At 33.4% G+C, this 23,570-nt stretch overlaps 1 protein-coding gene across 27 annotated transcripts in view; it reads right to left on the bottom strand.

Moving 5' to 3' along the window:
* Positions 1-23,570, bottom strand: part of FUT8 (fucosyltransferase 8) — a 461,812-nt gene that overhangs the window by 311,147 nt on the left and 127,095 nt on the right. For 2 of the 27 annotated variants that reach the window (XM_007473049.3, XM_056810914.1), the window contains exon 5: positions 15,808-15,934. The exons of 24 other annotated variants lie outside the window; for them this stretch is intronic. The gene's annotated coding sequence lies outside the window, so the exon portion shown is untranslated. Of the gene's footprint in view, positions 1-15,807; positions 15,935-17,897; positions 17,979-23,570 lie in introns of all 27 variants that reach the window. One more of the 27 variants, XM_056810905.1, reaches the window with a different exon arrangement.

The following is a 23,570-nucleotide window of genomic DNA, read 5'->3' as shown; positions in this document are numbered from 1 at the left end:
TTGCCCTTTCAATAATTTGGGGAAAGATGAAAGAAGGAAGAAAATTAAGGACTCAATTTTTTTTTAATGAATGTTAAAAATAAATAATACATTTTAAAAGGTTAAAAAAATAAAACAGTATCTTCTCAAAGACCTTATATTCAATTGGAGGAGGGAAAAAGAATAAAATATACATTTTAAAGTATATATAGACTAAAAATAGAAGGGAAGATACCACAAATTAGGTGAAGGTATATTAGAAATAGCTTAGTTTTATGTTAGGAAAAACTCCTACCAATTAGCCATCAAAAATGGAAGGCCTTTGGAGGTAGTGGATTTCTTCTTGTTGGAGATCTTCAAAGAAAAGCTAGATATCTCTTGTTGGGTATAGTATAGCATGATTCCTTCAAGTATAAATTGGACTAGCTAGATAATGAGATCCCATTTAATTCTGAAATTCTGTAATATGATAAAAGCTTAGCATTAGAAAGGACCTCATCAAATTTCACCCTTTCTTAGAGGATTGCAGGCAGCTGAATGTCTAATTTCATCCTAGTTACTACTAGCTATGGGAACCCAAGTACATGATAACAATGTCAATTTCTCAGTTGGACTTTTTTAGAGCTACTGTCTACTGAACTACAAGCCATTTCTCTATAATTTCTAACCATTAGTCTGAGATCTATATGTCTACATTTTCAAGGGAAATTTTCAAAAATGACTTCTGTTATCCATTATTAACAAATGGATCTATGGAAGAATTATAGAATTTCACAGCAAGAAGGGGCTTCAGAAATGCCTAGCCCAATCTAGACGTCAAAAAATTTCCTTATAACATATCTGACAAACAGAAACAGTCAGTACATTTCAGAAGAGATATGAACCCTGGTTTCCCAAAGAGATAGAACCTACTATTTCATCTAGCAGTCTATTCTACTTCTTGCTAACTCTACCTACTAACAATATTTTATTATTGCTGCCATGGCAGTATTTACTTCTATAACATATATGCAAAGGGAAATATGAGAAGGGTATGTAAGCAAGTACAGGAGCTATAGCTCCATGATTTGCTTGAATATTATTATATATTTAAACACTAAGGAGCACGATGGAGTGCTGGACTTAAGAATCAGGAAAACCTGAATTCAAACCTGGCCTCAGACAAGTACTAGCTGGTTAATCCTGGGCAATTTTCTGTCAAACTCAGTTATGTCCCCATTTGTAAAATTAGGACAATGAAAGAACCTACTTCAAGGATAAAATGAGATAATTGTAAAGAGTTTTACAAACCTTAAAGCATAATATAAATAATAAGTTGTATTACAATTATAGTAATTTTATAATTGTTATAAAATTACTTGGTTCATTTAATTTAAAATTTTTTTATTTTCAATTTTGTAAAATTAAAGAATTCAAAGATCCACAATATTTTTGTAAAAAATGAATCTTCACTGAGATATTAGGTTAAAAAAAAAAATTAAACTCTGCATTGTGCTTTGAAAGATACCACTAAGGGATACCTAGGTGGCTCCATGGATTGAGAGCCAGGCCTAGAGACAGGAGTACCTAGGGTCAAATCTGGCCTCAGACACTTCCTGTGTAACCCTGGGCAAGTCACTTAACCCCCATTGCCTAACACTTACTGCTCTATTGCCTTAGAACCAATATACAGTATTGATTCTAAGTTGATGGGTAAGAGTTTTTTGAAAGAAAGATAATACTATATTGTTAATAATTATGAGTAATTGCCTGTTTCCCTAATGCTCCAGTTTCAGTGTTGGTCTGAGGTTGTTAGTACATAAATCTTCTTTTAAAAATCTGTATCTTCTTTTAAAAATCAACATAATGCATTTTTTCAGTAATAATTTTAGTTATAGTCTCAATCAAGACTAAACAATGAGAAAGCTAGGCTTATCCTTTAGGGAGAAAGTAGCACAATACTTAAAAAAGAAAAATAACCACTTGAAAAATTCTTGGGAATTTTTTGTTTTAAAAAAGGAAAAGAGGATAGAAATGTTATTAAGAGTTACTGGAAAGTATCTTTTTAATATAACAATTTGGTTAGCATAAAAAGATCATATACTCAGGTTTTCCCCACACTTCAGAACAGAAAACATCATATTTAATGAAGCACTTTGATGCACAAACTAATGATGTTTCTGTGTTCTATGGAGGGAAAAAAAGGATTCTAATGAATAGAATTGATTATCTGAATTGGTCCCCTATGGCCTATCAGATACTGTGTCTCAGAACATAGTCAAGTGAGTCAAAAGTATCATGTGTAAAAGATAAAAAAAGGGACTGAAAATATCATAGATTATCATAGATTACTTTGTGTCCTTGGGCAGCTTTACTTAATCATCCTCTCATTATTCATTGGCAGAAGGGTTTCCACGATCGCTCAACTACCTTATTGAAATATTGGATGGATTGTCTAATGCAGTACTGTAAAACGAGTTGAAAACACTAAACACAGCTTAGATAGTAAATAGTCTTTTGTCAGAGCTATCCCTAATATAAATCACTTCATTCATTAACCTGTGCTTATTCTTGATTATTATAATTTCATCTCTTGAGGTTGAGATACAGTAATTATATTTTATTAACAGATTAAATCATCAGCTCTTCAGTCCCACTCCAATTCTTCTCCAAACTCCTAATCACTTTGGAAGATTTATGGAATCATATCCAAACAATACTATTAAAGCATAAACCTCAAATAATTTATGCATTTCCATTTACTAACTCAGGAGAAATACTTGTAAATCTTTTGGTTGTTGGCAGCAGTGACCAAGTTGGAAATAGCTATTTAGTGGTAGTTTTACCAAGCCTTGATTTATCTTAAAAATAATTTAAAAGGATAAAAGATCAATCTATAGAAAATTATTCATAGCTGTACCATTTATAATAGAAAGAAAATTAGGAATAACGTATATGTCTAATGACTTGAGAATAAATGAATACATGATGGGATATTGACTCAAGAATATTACAGTGCCATTTTAAAACTATATATTTATAATTTAATTGGTATAAGGAAAGAAAGGCTAATGAAGAAACTATCAATGTAGATCAAGTCAATTCAATAAACATTTTTAGGGACATACTATGTGCCAAGCACTGTGCTAAATACTGAAGATATAGAAAGAAATAAAAGACAGTCCCTACCATCAAGGAGCTTACAGTCTAAGGGGTAGACAACATGCAAAAAAGTATATACAAAACAAATTTATGTATAGGATAAGTACGAAATAATTAAAAGAGGGAAAGCACTGGAATTAAGAAAGTTTATGGAGGGCTTCCTTAAGAAGGTGGGATTTTAGGGGGCAGCTAGGTAGCTCAGTGGATTGAGAGTCAGATCTAGAGATGGGAGGTCCTAGGTTCAAATCTGGCCTCAGACACTTCCCAACTGTGTGACCCTGGGCAAGTCACTTGACCCCCATTGTCTAGCCCTTACCACTCTTCTGCCTTGGAGCCAATACAGAGTATTGACTCCAAGACAGAAGGTTAGGGTTAAAAAAAAAAGAAGGTGGGATTTTGAGAAGGATTTAAAAGAAACCCTGAAATGTCAGTAGTGGGTACAAAGCAAAAGAGGGAATGTGTTGTGTTCCAGGCATGAAGAAAAATAGCTGGAACTAAGAGATGGTATGTCTTGTTATTGGACAGCCTAGATCACTACATTGTGCCACTAGACAGAAAAGTGAATAATGAAAAGAGTAGGCTAGGTTATGGAGAGCTTCAAATGCCAATCCAAGAATTCCATATTTGCTCCTAGAACCAATAGGAAACCACTGGAATTTATTGAGTCAGGGCTGCCATGATCAGACCTGAGTTAGGAAAACCACTATAGGAAAACCACTGCTGAATAGCAGAGGGACTTGAGAGGGTGAGAAAAAATGAAATGGGCAGACCCATTAGTAGGCTATTGCAATAATCAAGGCATGCAGTGACAGCAGTATCATAGGAAAGAAGGAAGAATGTAGATTCAAGAGCTGGTACAAAGGTGAAATTGACCAGCTTTGGCAACAGTTTGGATATGGGGGATAAAAAAGATAGTGAGGAATCCAGATCAGCATTTGCTCAGCAACTTATAACTTGAGAGCTTAAGTAAAGTTTGCCCAGTGTCACATGGCCAATAAAGTCAGGGGTTGGACATGAGCCCAAGTCTAAAGATGTTGAAGCCAACTTTCTATCCACTATGTCATGATGCTTGTTTCACTCTCATTAAGTCAAACTATGAATATGAATCACACAATATAGAAATATACCTACACAAAGTAACAGAATCAAAGCCAACGTAATTAGAACTGTTTCATATCATTGAATAAAAAAATGTTCTTTTTTAAAATAAGAACAATTTCTTACTAGGCAATAGATCATTCTTCAGAATTATCAAATAATACTGCTGTTGGGCTATTTCTGCAAATGGCTAAATAAGCAGCTGGAAAATGGTAAAGACTAAGGGTTTTAGAAAGTGAGACAAAGTTGGAAGTTTTGCCAATCCCGGGGAAATCTAATGCTAAGAAAAGCAAACTCTGGATGTCCAAGTAAGTTCTTAATTTTCTATTCTTTCCATTATATTTTAAAATAAAAATTTATGGATAGTAATTGTTTTCGTATCACCCATGTTTTGACATCTCCATCGCTAATAACAGACATGAATAATTGATACAATTATTAAATTAAAGAAATCCAACAAATAAACAAATACAAAATTAGCATAGAAAAAGCAATCTTGAAATTAAGAGGTAAAAAGGGACAGGTAAGTGTTTAAGTGGATAGAGAACCAGGCCTGGAGTAAAGAGGACCTGGGTTTAAATATGGCCTTAGATACTTCCTAAGTGAATGACCCTGGGGCAAGTCACTTAACCCCAATTACCCAGCCCTTACTGTTCTTCTATACTTTAGCACCAATAATAAGTATCCATTATAAGATAGAAGTTTAAAGGTTTTTAGGGAGGAAAAAAAGAAATAAATTGTAGAACAAAAAGATTAAAGAATTAAAATTTTTAAATCCTAAAAGCTGTTTTTTTGTGAAGAATTTTTTAAAAACATACAGTCCTTGATTAGAAAAAAGGAAGAAAAATCAAACTAACATAACAAAATAAACTAGATAAAATAATCAAAAACTTAGAAACAAAGATTGTCGTTCCACTAACACTATTTGCACCCAAAAAAACCTGAAAATTTAAAATACAAAATTGCAAAAATATCAAAACCCAAATTAACAGAACACCAAATAGAGAATTTTAAACAATCCAATTTTAGAAAAAGGAATTGAACTAGCCCTAAAGTAAATATGAAAACACAGGAATGGACAGAGAGGAAGGGGAAGGCAGGTTGAGTTAGATTTACAAGAGAATTTTATCAACTCTTAATAATAGTTATATTTATGAGAAAACAAAATTAGTTTCAAAAACATAAAATAATAATTATGTCAAACTCTAATTATGAGACAAAAACAAGTTAAAGTAAAGAAAGCCAAGCACAGACCAATATAATTTGTCGTGTCCCCAAAAGATATAAAACAGTTTGAGTCTATAATAGCTGCATATATTCAAATATTTGAAACAAAATCCTAACTAAACAATTAAGAGAAATTTATTTTTAAACTTATTCAATATTAAAAATCATTCCCTACTATCAACTTAGATTTAGTTCAACATTAAGAAAACAATATACTTAGTCATAGCGAAAAAAATACAGATGACTGTCATGAGATGTAGAACTAGTTTTTGACAAAATATGACACTCAATGATGCATTAAAAAACATTACAAAGCACAGAAGAAAAAGTACACACTTTTTTTAAAAAGGTATTTTCTACAACGAGAAAATATTAGAGCGGAAATTCTTAAGCTGGGGTCCACAAACATGTTTCTTTTTAAATACCGTGATAAACAACATTTAAATTCAATACAATTTTATTTCCTTTGTTTCCCTTTATTTTATGAATTTAAAATATTATTCTGAAGTGTCTGAAGACATCACCAAAACACCAGAGGGGCACAAGACAAAAAATAAAATAAAGTAAAATAAAATAAAAACCTCTACATCAATAAAGAAAAAGGAAAGTTGGTGATCTCATTTAAAATAGTTCTATGAATACTAGCAATAGCATAACAAGATAAAATGAAGGCATGAGTACAATCCCCTCCAAAAGGCAAAACTATCCTGAGTTGCTATTATGTGAGTCTACTTTTTATTTCATTTAATATATATTTAAAACAATGGGTGGAGTTAAGATGGCAGCGTAGAGGTAGCTAAAGTTCAGACCTCTGAAAACCCTTCCTCACCAATTAAAAACAAAATGCTTCTAGGGAACTGAAAACCAAATCTAACAACAGGACAGAGCTAAAGAACTCTCTTGCTGGACTCAACTTAAAAGGTACGCCCCCAAAAAAAGCCTGAATAAGAGAACATTCGGGTTTATAAGGAAGGAAAAAGGAAGACCCCAGGACCCCTCACCCACCTACAGTACAGAGCCTCCAGCAGTAGCTGGAATCTCTGGACAGGCAAGGGCTCTAGTCTGGAGGGAGTGTCTTGTAGGAAAAGCTGTGCTATGGTCAGGGCTCTGAACCACAGGCAGCTAACACTAGCACAGCTTCTATGTAGGCAAAAAACAAAAGAGTAAATGAAAAAGAAAAGGATCAAAGAACAACAAGCAAAAACACAGAAACTCCAACAACTTGGACACAGGCTTTAGAAGAACTCAAAATACAAAACAAAACACAATTAAGAGAGGCTAAAGAAAACTGGGAAAAGAACTTAAAAAGCTAGCACTAACAGAGGAAGAAATAATACAGCTAAACAACCCCATATCAGAAAAAGAAATTGAACAAGCCATCAAAGAACTCCCTAAGAAAAAAAGCTTCTAAGAAAAAAATCCCAGGACCAGATGGATTCGCAATTGAATTCTATCAAACATTCAAGGAACAACTAATCCCAATATTATACAAACTATTTGACAGAATAAGCAAAGAAGGAGTTCTACCAAATTCATTTTACCACACAAATATGGTACTGATTCCAACGTCAGGCATTCAAAATCAGAGAAAGAAAACTATAGACCAATCTCCTTAATGAACATAGATGCAAAAATCTTAAATAGAATACTAGCAAAAAGACTCCAGCAAATGATCACAAGGATTATTCATTATGACCAGGTGGGATTATACCAGGAATGCAAGGATGGTTTAATATTAGGAAAATCATCCCCATAATTGACCACATCAACAAGCCAACTGACAAAAATCACATGATTATCTCAATGGATGCAGAAAAAGCCTTTGACAAAATACAACACCCATTCCTAGTGAAAACACTAGAAAGTATAGGAATAGGATGCCCATTATCACCTCTATTATTTAACATAGTACTAGAAACACTAGCAGTAGCAATTAGAGAAGAAAAAGAAATTGAAGGCATTAAAATAGGCAATGTAGAGACCAAGCTATATTTCTTTGCAAATGATATGACGGTCTACTTAAAAGAATTCTAGAAAATCACCTAAAAAGCTAGTGAAAATAATCAAGAACTTTAGCAAAATTGCAGGATATAAAAATAAACCCACACAAATCATCATCATTTCTATATATGTCCAATACATTCAGGCAGCAGGAGTTAGAAAGAGAAATTCCATTTAAAATCACCCTAGACAATATAAAATACTTAGGAATCTATCTGTGGAGACAAACACAAGAACTATAAGAACACAACTACAAAACACTCTCACACAATTAAAACTAGATCCAAACAACTGGTAAAACATGGATTGCTCATGGTGTATGAGAGGGAGATGCCAGAAGGAATGGAAAGGACTGGAATTGAAAGACTGTCTCAGGAAGAGAAGAGATGGAACCCAGCTGCCATGTGGGGATGGGATGGGATGGGACTTTCCAGTCAAGCTGAAAAGGGCAACAGTTGGGAAGCTGTTGGGAAGGTTCTTTTCTCCATGGTCTGAAGGGAGAAGGAACTAATTCTTTTGCTTGAGAAACAGAAGATCCTGTCTTTGATTGGTGATACCTTTAGGATAAAGACTTTTCCCTTATGGGAAACACACACCTTATTCTAAATATGACTCCATAATTCAAACCCCTAAGATCAGCTGTATAGTGAAATAGCTAGGGATGTCCTCTTTCCCTCTATCCTCATTACACCTTAACCCTTTTATCTAAATAAATAGATATCTTGAGTTTTACTAAAGGCTCAATCACATTCAATGTGTTAGGAGGGGAATTTCATCATCTAAAGAAGAAGGAAGCTGAGGGGGGGTTTTCACTTACCCTGTCAGCTCCATTCAGACCTGCCTCCATTGTTAACAGCTCTACTTGGGGGAAAGGGGAGGAATAAGTGGTGCTAAGTCATATTTATTCCCCATGTATCTGGCAACTTTGGTTCCTTCCCAATTTCCCCACTGATACAATGGGTAGGATGAGCTAACATAAAAAAATGGAAATTCTACCCAAATTAATTTATTTATTTAGTGTCATGCCCATTAAACTACCAAAAATCTTTACTGAATTAGAAAAAAACCATAACAAAGTTCATTTGGAAGAACAAAAGGTCAAGGATATCCAGGGAAATCATGTAAAAACTGTGAAGGAAGGTGGCCTTGCAGTCCCAGATCTCAAACTGCATTATAAAGCAGTGGTTATCTAAACAATTTGATACTGGCTAAGAGACAGAAAGGAGGATCAGTGAAATAGACTTGGGTAAGTGACCTCACCAAGACAGTCTATGATAAGCCCAAAGATCCCAGCTTTTGGGACCAAAATACACTATTTGATTAAAAACTACTGGGAAAACTGGAAGACGGGGGGGGGGGGGGGGGGGGGGGGGTTAAGTTTGGATCAACATCTCACACCCTACACCAAGATAAACTCGGAATGGGTGAATGACCTGAATATAAAGAAGGAAACTCTACGTAAATTAGGTGAACACAGAATAGTATACATGTCAGATCTTTGGAAATGTTAAGATTTTAAGACCAAGCAAGAGTCAGAAAAAAAAAATCACAAAATTTAAAATAAATAATTTTGATTACATCAAATTAAAAAGTTTTTGTACATGGGTTGAAGGCATATTGTTGGGGATGTAGACTCTAAATGAACATTCTAGTGTAAACAACAACATGGAAATAGGTTCTGATCAAGGACACATGTAATACCCAATGAAATTACATGTTGGCTGCGGGAAGAGTAGGTGGAGGGGAAGGAGGGAAATAATATGATTATTGTAAACAAGGAATAATGTTCTAAATTGACTAAATAAAGTTATTCAAATGGGGGAAAAAAGTTTTTATACAAACAAAACCAATGCAACCAAAATTAGAAGGGAAGCAACATACTGGGAAAAAATCTTCATAACAAAAACCTCTAACAAAGGTCTAATTTAACAAATTTCTAAGGAGATAAATCAATTGTACAACAAATCAAGCCATTCCCCAATTGATCAATGGGCAGGGGAAATGAATAGGCAATTTTCAGATAAAGAAGTCAAAACTATCAATAAGCATATGAAAAAGTGTTATAAATCTCTTATAATCAGAGAGATGTGAATGGAAACAACTCTGAGGCATTACATCACACCTAGCAGACTGTCTTAACATGACAGCCAAGGAAAGTAATGAATGCTGGAGGGGATGTGGCAAAGTCGGGACATTAATGCACTGCTGGTGGAGTTGTGAATTGATCCAACCATTCTGGAGGGCAATTTGGAACTATGCCCAGTCACTAAAAGACTGTCTGCCTTTTGGTCCAGCCATAGCATTCCTGGGTTTATACCCCAAAGAGATAATAAAGAGAAAGACCTGTACAAGAATATTCATAGCTCCACTCTTTGTGGAAGCAAGAAATTGGAAAATGAGGGGATGGCCTTCAATTGGTGAATGGCTGCTGAACAACTTGTGGTATATGTTGGAGATGAAATACTATTGTGCTCAAAGGAATAATAAACTGGAGGAATTTCATGTGAATTGAAATGAAGTCCAGGAACTGATGCAGAGTGAAAGGAGCAGAACCAGGAGAACATTACACACAGAGACGGATACACTGTGGTATAATCGAATGTAATGGACTTTTCCATTAGTTGCAATGCAATGACCCAGGACAAATCTGAGGGACTTATGAGAAAGAATACAATCCACATTCAGAGGGAAAACTGTGAGAGTAGAAACAATGAAGAAAAACAACTGCTTGATCACAAGGGTTGAGGGGGATATGACTGGGGATATAGACTCTAAATAATCATCCTAGTGCAAAGATCAACAACATGGAAATAAGTTTTGATCAAGGACGCATATAAACCCCAATGGAATTGTGTGCCAGCTATGGGACGGGGTGGGGGGAGAGGAGGAAAGGAAAGTGATTCTTGTAACCAAGGCATAATGTTCTAAACTGACTAAATAAAATTAAAAAGTTAAAATAAAAACTGCCCCAAAAAAGCCCTGTGATATGAGTACAACTATGATCCACATTTTAAAAATATCATTGATTAAATGACAAAGAACAGATAAATGGAATAGACTAAACAAGGAAGTGTTAGAAAATAACTACTTGGAAGCAACTAGGTGGCTCAGTGGATAGAGAGCCAGGCTGGAGATGGGAGGTCCTGGGTTCAAATGTAGCCTGATATACTTCAATTGCCTATCTTTTATTACTCTTCTTAGAACTGACATTTTGTATCAATTCTAAGACAAAAGGTAAAGATTTTTTAAAAAGAAATAACTCAGAATTGAATGGAGACTAACAATGAAATCCTAAACAATAAAGCAAGGAGATACAATTTAAGAACTGTCAGATTCCTGGAAAGTTATGAACAACAACAAAAAAAGAGTTTAGACACCATTCTCCAGGAAATCATCAAGGAATACTAGATAGAAATTCAAGAATTACAGGGTAAAATAGAAATTGAAAGAATTCACCCATCACCACCAAGGAAACCCTAAATGCATAGGAACAACAAGTTCAATAGCTGCCAGGATAAGGAGGAAAAACTAAAAGCAATAAGAAAAAAAAATTTTTAAATGATGCGGAGCTACACACAAAATAACACAAAAACTTTGCAGTTTCAATATTAAAAGAACTAAAGATACAAAATACAATATTTTGAAAAGCAAAGAAACTGGATTTACAATAAAGAATAATACACCCAGTAAAGTTGAGCATAATTGTACAAGGAACTGTACAAGGAAAAAAGGGATATTTAATTAACAAAAGGTGTTTCAACTATTCTTGAGGGAAAACCCAGAACAGTAGAAAATTTTATCTATAATAAATAAAAGGAGATAAACTTAAAAAACCAATAAGCGCCACAAAAGGTCAAACTCTTTAATTCTTATATGGGAATATATCATTTATAACCCTTAAGCATGACATCATTAACTGAGTACTTTAAAAGAACATAGATAAATAGAAGATTTAAAGTCTAGTCAAACAGAATGAACTAAAATGATAATAAAAGAGCATAAAGAAATAAAAATGGACAATTATCTCATATAAAATAGGAATGAGTAGAAGAACTATCCCAGCAAAGGGGAGGAAGGGATCAAGTACTAGAATCCTATTCTCAACTTATGTAGGTTAAAGAGCAAACAACATATACATCTAGAAAGGTAAAGTCTTCTTCAGTATAGAGAAATGAGAGGGTTCAAATAAGGAAGAGAATAAGAGTCCTCTTAAGGGACTAAGTGACTATAATAAGAAAAGAGATTGGTTAAGAGAAGACTGGAGGACAAGAAAAGAGAGGAGTATCAAGAAAGGAGTACATATCAAGAAATATGAGGGTAAGCCAAAGGGATAAGGGAAAGACCCTTAAGATAAAATAAGAGAGGGATTTTTAGTATCAAACTCACTTTAAAAATATAAAGGCAGGGTTGGGGGAATAAGGAAGGAACTTTTGGAAAGCTGGATGCAAAAATCCGAAATTAAACACTAGCTAGAAGACTACAACAATATATCACAAATATTATACATTATGACCAAACAGAACCTATACCAGAAAGGAAAGCATGATTTAATATATGGAAAACTATCACTGTAATTGATTATATTAACAAAAATTATTAAAACTATAATTATATCAATAGGTGAAAAAAAGTCTTGATAAAATACAACTCATTCCTATTAATACTTGAAAGCATAGGTTTAAATGGATTTTTTCTTAAAACAATACAAATTATCTACATAAAATCATAAGCAAGTATTATTTATATTGGGAATAAGCTAGAGGCCTTCCCTCTAAGATCAGGAGTAAAACAAGAATGCCTATTACCATAAATAATATCTAACATTGTATTAGAAACACTAGGAAGAACAATAAGAGAAAAAAAGAAACTGAAGGAATACAAATTGATGAAGAGTTAATAAAACTATCCTTGTTTGCAGAAGACATGATGGTATATATGGAAAATCCTAGAAATTGAAGTTAGTTGAAACTATCAATAATGTTAGCCAAGTTGTAAGATATAAATAAATCCCCATAAATTATCAGCATTTTTATATATTATTAACAAAGTCTTGTAGAAAGTGAAAGACTATTTTAAATAACAACAATAAATAGCTGGGAGTATAACTATCAAAATATAATGAGGCATTACACAAACATAATTATAAGCTCTTTTTACATAAATAAAGTCAAAATAATTGGAGATATATTGTTTGTAGATGGGCAGAGTCAATATCATTAAAATAATAACCTTAAACTAATCTACTTATTCAATGTCATCCAAATTAAATTACCAAAAAATTATTTTATTAAGCTAGAAAAAATAATTTTAAAAATTCATTTCAAAGAACAGTTAGAGAATATCAAAAGATTTAGTGAAAAAATGTTAAAGGAGGTCTATGTACCAGATTTTAAATTGTATTATTAAGCAGTAATTATAAAAAATATCAGGTATTGGCTAAGAAATATAAAGGCATATCAATGGAATTTGGCAGACATACAAGAAATAGTAGTAGCTTGTATTTCATGAAAGCACAGATCCAAGATTTAGGGGATAAGAAATCACTCTGGTAAAAATTGTTGAGACAACGAAAATAGTTTAGCAGAAAATAGTGTATAGATGAATAACTTACAACATTCCCTGAGATATATGATCTTGATATAAAAGAAGATATCATAATTAAACAAGAAAAACAGTGAACATATTACCTATCAGATTATAAATAGGAGAGAAATGTGTAAGTCAACAAGAGATGAAGAGCATTGTGAAATGTAAAATGGATAATTTTCAGTACATTAAATTAAAAATGTTTCATACATATAAAAATCATGTCTCGGACTCTTACTAGCTATGTGACCCTGGGCAAGTTGCTTAACTTTATTTACCTCAGTTCCTCGTCTGTAATTGAGTTGGAGATGGTCTAATATCTTTGCCAAGAAAACCCCAAATAGTATCATGAAGAGTAGAGAAATGCAAACCAAAAGAATTCTGAAATATCATCTCACCCCCCATCAGATTGGCTAAAATGATGAAAGGACAAAATGAAAAATATTATAGGGGATATAGGAAAATAGAGTCACTAATAAACTGGTGGTGAAGTGGGCAATTAGTGGCTCAGAGAAATGAGAGCCACAGTCACAACTTAAAAAACTGAATCACAACCACTCCAGGCACGGTGCTAAGTACTTTACAATTATTTTCTCATTTGATCCTTAAAACAACTCTATGAAGTAGGCTCTATTATTACCCACATTTTAAATTTGAGGAACTGAAGCAAACAGGTTAAATAACTTGCCCAGAGTCATATAGGTTGGAATTTATCTGAGGCTGGATTTGAACTTGGATCTTCCTGATTTTCTATCCATTCTGCCACCCAGATACCTCATATATATATATATATATATATGAACTCCCCAGATGAACTGTCAAATCCATAATATTAATATTTTTTGTTTTACTGTAACATACTCCTTTTAACTCCCATGGTAGCTCAAATAACTATTGTCTGACTAAAACTATGAAGCTACAAAATCTACCAGTTGAATTATTCAGTTTTCATTTCAGTGTTCTCATTACTATTTACCATATACCAAAACTAGTCATTTCAACTATTTCTAAAATGAACGGATTAAATTATATGACTACTAGAGTCACTTCTATGACTAAATCTAAGTCCCTACATGATCCTATGAACCCAATCTGAGTATCTTGTTTTACAGATTACCAAGACATTCTGCAGTCTAGCCTGGAATCAGTCCCAGTCTAACCAGAAAAAGGCCTGTAGATTGGTATGATAAAAATGATCTTAATTTTCTTAGACCAAGATCCTGCTCTTGGCCAAAATCTCCATATCCTGCCTAATCCTTAAGACTTATTCTAAATTGAAAACCAGGCCACAGGCTGCCATACGCAGTCCTCCTTTAACATGATACCTAACAGTACTACATATTTAATGTTATTTTTCAGATCTGTTAGATTGTGCTTTACAAATTAGTGAGAAAGATCATTTAGTCTGCTACCTAGGCAGGGTGATATCAGTTATTTTCAATAAAAATGTCTTACCAACAGAGCTGATATGAAGAAACAACTGTAAAAAAATAAATAAGAAAGTTTTTTGCAGGCATTTCAAGTCGAATTGAAGTAACTTCAAAAAAGGCCCAAATTAAGCCTTAAAATATTGTTCCTATAAGCACATTCTATAAGAGATTACAAGTGGGAACGCCTGAACTTTGATTAGATCATCAAATTTCGTTTCATATACACATGCATTCAGAATTGCACATTAGCTTGAAACACATCTCAAGGAAAAAGTGGCAAAAATCATTTCATTGTGTAGTTTGAAGATGGTCCAGAATGATCAATAACTGACAATACTTACATCTACATGTTCTTGTACATGTGGTACTTAAGCTTCAGGAATCCTGAATGTACCAAAACTTTCATAACTCTTTTTTTTTTCATCTTGGATGAGGAAAAGCAGTGTAAAAGGGAAGTAAAGAGATCTTAAAACCCCTTATTTTGACTAAATCTGGAGCTGTAATTACAGCTGTTTTGAAGTTTTTCTTGGAACAGCACAATTATATGCCAAAAAAACAACAACACAGGTTTAATGAACTACAGAATGACAGGAAGAAATTCTTCATACTTTAAACTATTCTGTGTGGTTTTTAAATGACACAATCTCTTTTTCTTCCTTTGCTTCTGCTTAGCTATCTCCTGGGTGGGCTGGAAGAAGTATTTTTTTAATCATCCCTTTATTAGGTTCTTTTAAAAGGAAGTAAACCCCTAATATACTATTGATGGTACTGTGAATTGACTCAGGAATTCTGGAAATTTTTAAGTATGCTAAAAAATGACTAAAATGTATATAGCTTTTGCCCCAGAGATCTCATTGCTATTAATCATAATGCCTATAAGAGGTCAATGATAACAACAATAATAATGATAGTTAGCATTTATATACATTTTAAGATGTGCAAAGAGTATGATATGATAATGCAAAAAGTATAATGAATGATAAGAGAAGCACAAGCAAAGTGAAGATCTCAGAGTAAAGAGGATTATAGTTGGAATTCTGAGTCACCAGTGGGGCAAGACACCTTATCTAATAAGACCTAGACCATAAATCTGGCATCCAGCAGACTTTGTGGGAACTATTTATATTGAGAAGCAAGCACAAGGGTCCATTCCAGCAAACAAAGCTAAATGGCAAAGCCAAAAAAGGAAAAGGACAACTGGGAAGGGATAGCTTGTGTTCTGGACTTATGATGTTGACATATCTCAGGAGAATGGAATAGGAGAAAAAAAGTTGCTACCACTGATTAGGAAAAAAAAATCCTTATCCTCACAACAACTTTAGGAGGTAGGTACTATTGTGATTACCATTTGATAGATGAGGAAACTGAGGATGAGAGCACTGAAGTGGCCCAATGCCTTGTGAATGAATTTGGACTCAGGTTTTCCTAACTCCCAGATCAGCCCTCTATGTACTTTTCGATCTTACCAACACCTAGAATATAACAGAAAAAAGCAAAAGAAAGATCATTCAGATAGCAAAACATTATAGCAACACTTTTTACACAATAAAAAAAATAGGAACAAAGTAGGTGTCCATCAATTATGGGATAGCTAAATAAACCTTATATATGAATAAAAAATATTATTGAATAAGAAGTAAAAAAATGGGAAGAATTCTATCAACTGATGTGCACTAAAGTATGTTGAAACAGTAATATAATGTATGTGAAATAGCAATATAAGAAGAAACTAGAATGAAATGACTATGAAAAATACTGTGTGATTATAATGACCAAGTTTGGTCCCAGCAATAAGCTATGAAATCTGTACCTACCTGCCTTTACTACCAAAATGAATTTCCCTATGACAGTAGAATGCTGTATCTGCCATCAGACATGGTTGATGAGCCATCAGACATGGTTGATGACTGTTTTAAAGAACTGTTTCTTTTTCTCTTAAAAAACTGTAATACAACAGAGACTAATACACTGTGGTATAATCGAACGTAATGGACTTCTCCATTAGTGGCAGTGTAATGTCCCTGAACAACTTGCAGGGATCCAGGAGAAAAAAACACCATTCATAAGCAAAGGATAAACTATGGGAGTGGAAACACCGAGAAAAAGCAACTGCCTGAATACAGAGGTTGAGGGGACATGACAGAGGATAGACTCTAAATGAACACTCTAATGCAAATACTATCAACAAAGCAATGGGTTCAAATCAAGAAAACATCTAATGCCCAGTGGACTTACGCGTCGGCTATGGGGGGTGGGGGGAGGAAAAGAAAATGATCTATGTCTTTAACGAATAATGCTTGGAAATGATCAAATAAAATATATTTTAAAAAAAAGATTACTCTAAATAAAAAAAAAACTGTAATACAAGAAAAGGCTCACTGGGTCAGAGAGATGAGAAAGGCTGTACTCAGAAAGGAACATGATTCAAAAATGAGTGCATCAGTTAAAAAATAAATGTTTTTCAAAAGAACTATATGTAATAGACTGTCTTTTAACTCATGCTGAAACTCACATATTTACTCTTCGCTTTTGCCATGTCATCTATTTTTTTGTGACAAGGAAACAAAACTAAAACATCTTGGGTGTAAATGTACATATGTGTGTATGTGTATGTCATTAAATTGCATATATATGATTTCCTATGTATGTATGTACATATATATAAAATTTATGAATTTTCATTCCAAATATCTACTCCATGGGATTATTCAGAAAAAAATTTAGAAACCAACACAAAGCTGTGCCCCCCTGTTAAGACTTATCTGTATGTTACTTTTGAGGATATGATTGATATCTCCTTTGAAAGCATGAGCAAATAGTACATCCAAAAGGCATAATAATAAGAATCACATAAAGGACATTTTTAATGCGTATTCACTGGTAAAACAGAAAGGATGTAGTTTCAGTAGTATGTCTGTATAAATAACTCCAGAAAAAAATGAATTAACCTTTTCAAAGATAAAAGTCAAAAAGCATAACAAACTACAGACCAAAGATACTGAGGTGCAAAGATACTTAAGGAACTTAAAAATAAAATGAGATAATCCTAAACTCTTTGGGCTCTAGAAATACTGTAAAGATTATAAAATTACAATATGACCCTAATTTCAGGGATCATTACGCTTAATGCCAAAATGAAAATTAGTAGTTTTATTAAGTATATTTACATAGTGAAAAAAGAATTGTCAGTAATATTTGGATTCAAGCCCTGATTTTGATAGGGACTGGTTATGTGATCCTGAGCAAATCAATTTTAGTGTGCTGTGGGGGAGGGGGAGCTCTCCTACATCTATAAAATCAAAAGTAACAGTTCAAAAAATATTCATATTGCATGAGTGATTTTAAGTAATTTATATTTAGATAACAGATTTATTTCTAAACTGTGTGTCTGATGCAATTTTCTTAAAATGTTCAAAGTATTTATAATATCTTTACCATAATTATTCCCAGTGTCGAAGATATCTCAGATATTATTCTCTCAGATTATTTAAGGGCACTGAAAAGTACAAAGATCTCCTGAAAGAAAAAAAAAATTTTCCAGCTATTTTCTGAAGAGGGTGGGGAAAGAATGTACATGTGAATTTCAATATGGAGCCTAGCCAACTTATTCAAAGGTTCCAAATATTTGAATAGGTCAATGTTTCCCACAGGCACTAACCAATGCAAGCACAGAATAAAGTCAAGTAGTGATTAGCGAAGGAACCAGGGAGCCATAAAACAAGAGTGCAAACTAACATATAATAATAGGATTCAGGCACTAAATGGGGATGAGGATAATTTAATCTCAAAAATCAGTCATATTCACAGAAGGAGAAAAGATCTGCCTATGGACAAATTCCATCTCATAATGGTAGAAAAATCTCATTTCACATAGTTGAACAAATCATCATACTCAACTATGGCCAAGCAAAGACTACTAGAAACCAAAATTTATTTTAAAAAGAAAAAAGATACTTGCTGCATTCAGTTGAGACATAGAATATTAATTGTAGGCCAGAGGTCTGAAAAATTCTCTGAATATAATCAAGCCAACAATAGAATATTGTTCAATTTGCATCCTGTTGGAATCAATAGGAAAGGACAGGAGACTATAAAGTGAATAAATAAGTTATATTGGCTCAACTAATATTGATGAAGATAATTCATTTCATATTCACCCATTTTTGATAAGCTCTTTTCAATTTCTTCATTAAATGTTACACAACTGATCTACCTTAAATGGATCTCTTACCAAGCTATTTATAGACTTTTTTTTTCCTTCAACCTCTTTTTGCTTCTTTTATGGTATGATACTTAGTTTCTATTTGATAAGATGATCTAAAAAGTAGGTTCTAAGATCATTTGACAATTAGCAATTGGTTTGTACTTATTAATACTTCCTTAGGAAATGGTGATAGTCTGCATTGATATCTATTTGTGTTAACAATTTTCCACTTTTTCCATTAATCACTTAAAGTTATCAAATGGCATAGATTATAATTTGTTTTAATTTGGTAATGATTTTGGTATTTGCTCTAAGCAGTCGTGCTCTGTACACTAGAGATTGACTTAATGACTTCTATGTGGGTAACCAGTTATTCTCTTTCAAGATATAATCAATTTTGTTTTTATGCTATTTTTTTTTGCTAACCATGTTTACTTCCTACCAGTTTGTTTCTCAAGTGCTCATGATATGTAAACTCAAGCTTGATATACATAGCTTTCTGCATATTATATAAGACGTAGTCCTTTTTGGTTCTTGCTCTAGAGCGCTATCTTCAAATGTAATTTGATCAATTCAATTACTCAATAAACATTTATTAAGTATCTATTATGTACTAAGGATTGGCAATACAAACTTCCAAAAAGAAAGCCCCTGCCTTCACAAAGCTTACATTTCATTATGCCCACCTTTAACGTTAAAAGTTATAAAACTTAAAATATGTCATTTATTTAACTTGGAGTTTTCTGTTCCTTTTCCCCTTGAATGTATGTTGGCACAGAGCTTCAATTAACATCACAATAGTTTTTATAAATACTTACATGCACCAAAATACAAAATAACCAAGAGTTCTATAACATTATGTTTTTGTTGTCTTTGGATGCATAATAAAAATGCACAGACTTCATTATTTACTTTTCTATGAAGGGCTACCAGTAAACCATGAGGCCACATAGCTGAAACTTTCGCTTATCTTCTGATTTCACTTATGGCAAAAATATCAAGTTATAATATTTATGATCCGAATACAGAGTTCTTAACTTTTTCTGGGTAATAGCAGTCATGTGAAGCTTATGTACCCTTTTTTCTTAGATTAATTTTCTTAAACGAACAATACAAAACATGTAAGATTACAAAGTAACAAAAAAGAGAACAGATCATGAATCTAGTGTGAAACAAAAAAATCAGAAAAGCAACAAATAAACTCCCCCCAACTAACCAAATTCAGAAATTCTTTAAAAAAAAAATCAAAGGAATAAATTAACAAAATTAAGAGAAAAAATAGAAAAAAAAACACCAGTAGATTTTTTTAACTAATAAAAGTTGCCTAATCTGATTAAGAGAAAAAGTAATCAACCTATCAGTATCAAATAATAAAAGGCTAATTCTTAACATTGAAGATTAATCAAAAAACAATTTGTTTAATTATATGCCAACAAAACAGATAACATAAATGAAATGACTACACATAAATTACTCAGATTAATAGAATAAGAAAGAGAATAGAAATAATCCAACTTCAGAAAAAATTAAATGTATTTTAAATGAATTCTGAAAGAAGCAAACCACAAAACAATGGGTTTACAAGCTAAGTCTCGCAAACATACAAAGAACAATTAATTCCAGCATTATGTAAACTATAAAATTAGCAATACAACCAAATTTTGTCTATGATACAAATATGGTCCTTATATCTTAAAAAAAAAAAGAGGGAAATCTGTAGACAACATCTCTAATTAATACTGACCTCAAAATATTAATACCTTTTTGACAGGCTGGCTGATCATTGTACTATGAGGTAGTTATTTTAAAAAGAAAATATTTGGGGATTAGAAAAGGTGCACAATGGTCAATTGCTTAAAATATACAAAACTAAAATTAAAGAAAAAGGACTAGGGGAAAGGGGATACAATGATCCTTTAGCATCCCATTAAATATTCCCTTTATTATCATCAACAAATATTTATTTTTCTTTTAAAAATTTTATTTAGAATGTTTTTCAATGGTTACATAATTCATGATCTCCTCCCTTCCCTCCCCCTGCCTGCCCCACTCTCTCCTCTCTCCACCCAAAGCCGCCAAGAAGTTCCACTGGGTTATACAGGTATCATAGTTCAAAACATATTTCTATGCTATTAGTATTTGCGGTAGAGTGATCCTTTAATAACATCAAAACCCTAATAACATCCCTATTGTACTACATGATCAAACATATATTTTTCTAATGCATTTCTGGTTCCACAGTTCTTTCTCTGGATGTGGATAGCATTCTTTCTAACAAATTCCTCTGGGTTGACCTGGGTCATGGAATTGCTGCTGGTAGAAGAGTCTGTTACATTCAATTGTGTATCAGTCTCTGTGTACAATGTCCTTCTGGTTCTGCTCCTTTCACTCTGCATCAATACCCGTTCATATAGAAACATACTATGTGCCAGGAATGGTTTCTTCCACAGAGAGCTTACATTCTACAGGAAGGATACAACACATTCACAGATAAGTAAATATGGGATAAATTGTAAGATCATAACTCTTACAATGAGAGCGCTGCTTCTAATTTAACAGTCTGCAAGGCACCCTGCTGATTACAATCCAAGGAGTTAATATATTAATACATAATAGATCTGGGGGGGCCATTCAAAGAAACTATATATAATATAAATTTTGAAAAAAATGTTAAGAGGTTCTCTACATTGTGACCTAAGTTGTATTGCTACATTACATTTCATGGAAGGTTTGTTTTAATTTTAATTTTTTTTTTTACCAATTACATGTAATAACAAATTTCCATACAAGTTTTCTTTCTTTCTTTTTTTTTTTAAACCCTTACCTTCCATCTTGGAATCAATACTGTGTATTGGTTCCAAGGCAGAAGAATGGTAAGGGCTAAGCAATGGGAGTTAAGGGACTTGCCCAGGGTCACACAGCTGGGAAGTGTCTGAGGCCAGATTTTGAACCTAGGACATCCCATCTCTAGGCCTGGCTCTCAATTCACTCAGCTACCCAACTGCTCCACACACAAGTTTTTCTAAATTATAAGATGAAACTTATCTCCTTTCCTTTCCTCCCTCCCTTCCCTTCCCTTCTCTTCCCTTCTCCATCCTGGTACAGGCAGGTGATTTGATCTGCATTACATACATGGAATGTGTTTTTGAAAAATTGACAATGAAGTCTATTTCTGTTCAGTGGACCAAAATTTACCTCTATCTATAACTCCATTGGGGATACATGATGGAGGGGATCTTACTCTCATCTTCACTTCAAAACACCCCATCAACTTAATTTTTCTCATTTAATTGACTAATGAATCAAAACCCCATGCATATACTAAAGGGACAATTTGTGCCCCTCATGTCTCTACTTACCTCTGCTATCAAAAAAGTAAAAATAATTCTGACCTTCTAAGATTCAGTGAGAGTATGCCTTCTTCTCCATGTAAAGTAATAAACCATGAATTCATAGTATCTTCAGCAATCATATAGCTGGGATAAGTCAGCTTCTTAAAAAATGATGAGAGCTAACATTTATAAAGCACTTTTTTATGCCAGGCACTTTACAATTACAATTATTATCTCATTTGATCCTCAAAAGAACCCTAGAAGACAGATGCTATTATAGTCTCTAGAGGATACTGAGGACAAGAGAGATAAAATGACTTGCCCAGAGACACATAGCTAGTAACTAAGGCCAGATCTGAATTCATGTCTTCCTGACTCCAGGCCCAGTGTTCTATCCACTTTACTACCCAGCTTCCCCCATGTCTTCTTTCATTTAGTACTGGACTTTGTGAGTTTTGAAAAGGAGCTGGTGTTTTCCCCTTCCCAAGTATCCAGGAAGCTAAGGATCAGTCACATAAACAACTGCAGCAGGGACAGACTGTCAACAGTATGAAAGATTTACTCTCAGAGGGAGAGGAACCATCTTTGATGCTGATCTGGCTGTACTTAGAAAAAGGTGAAATGTAAAACTGCAAATAAGCCGCATTTATAAAAGAGATGAATGTTTCATTGAAACTCAATTATTAATCTTTCAATTGACAATAATTGTTCCATACTTTTTGTTTGGGAATAAAATTGCCTGTTCTGTGCCTGAAGCAACCTTACTCCCTTTGGGGGAGGCCCTTATAGGCTAGAGATGAAAACAGAAATGTTCCTGAAAGAGTATAAGGTAAGGCATAATTGGAAGCTCTCAAAGCCTAGCTCCCCTAGTCCATCAACCACAAAGCAATGGAACAGGGCAGAATGGGAGGGCAAGTAAAGGACAGATTGTCAAAGGTCACTAGTCACTGCCCTATGGTTTCAGTCTTCTAGTTCCTAGCTAGCTGCTGTATTAGACCTATCTCATAAAATCAAAGGCACATGCCATGGGAGCCTATTTTGTCTCCAAGACAAAATAATGACTGCACATGTAAATGTAGTTCTTTTATTTATTTTAAATAATAAAGTTAATGTAAAATATGGATGCAATACAGTGAAGAATACCAGAACTGTAGAAGCTGGATCCAAATCTATGTAACTTTGGATGACGTATTTAAACTATCTGGGCCTCAACTGCCTCATCTATAAAATAACAGTTTTCCAGTTATACTTATTATCCTCTATTTTCCAATATAATAATAATTAATATTTAAATGAGTCTTCTGGTTCATTTTAAAAAAACAAATATGTTATAGATATTATTTCATTAGATAAAAAAAGCATTTAAATAGTATTTTATGCAAGGATCAGAACTCCTACTAAGGTGATCCTTCTATCAATATAAATTGGCACCTTTTCTGCAACATACAGTCTAACAACGTTGATTAGGGCACCAGGACATGAAAGACTGTGGGTCACATATCCAGGACATAAATCATGGACTTCCAGATTTTAAGTCTAGCTTTTATATCCTCTATGTAATGTTATCTCCCA

Source organism: Monodelphis domestica, chromosome 1, assembly GCF_027887165.1.
Source record: "Monodelphis domestica isolate mMonDom1 chromosome 1, mMonDom1.pri, whole genome shotgun sequence".
Taxonomy (NCBI): Eukaryota; Metazoa; Chordata; class Mammalia; order Didelphimorphia; family Didelphidae; genus Monodelphis; species Monodelphis domestica.
Note: the sequence above shows the minus strand (reverse complement) of the source record. Positions and strands in the feature narration are given on the sequence as shown.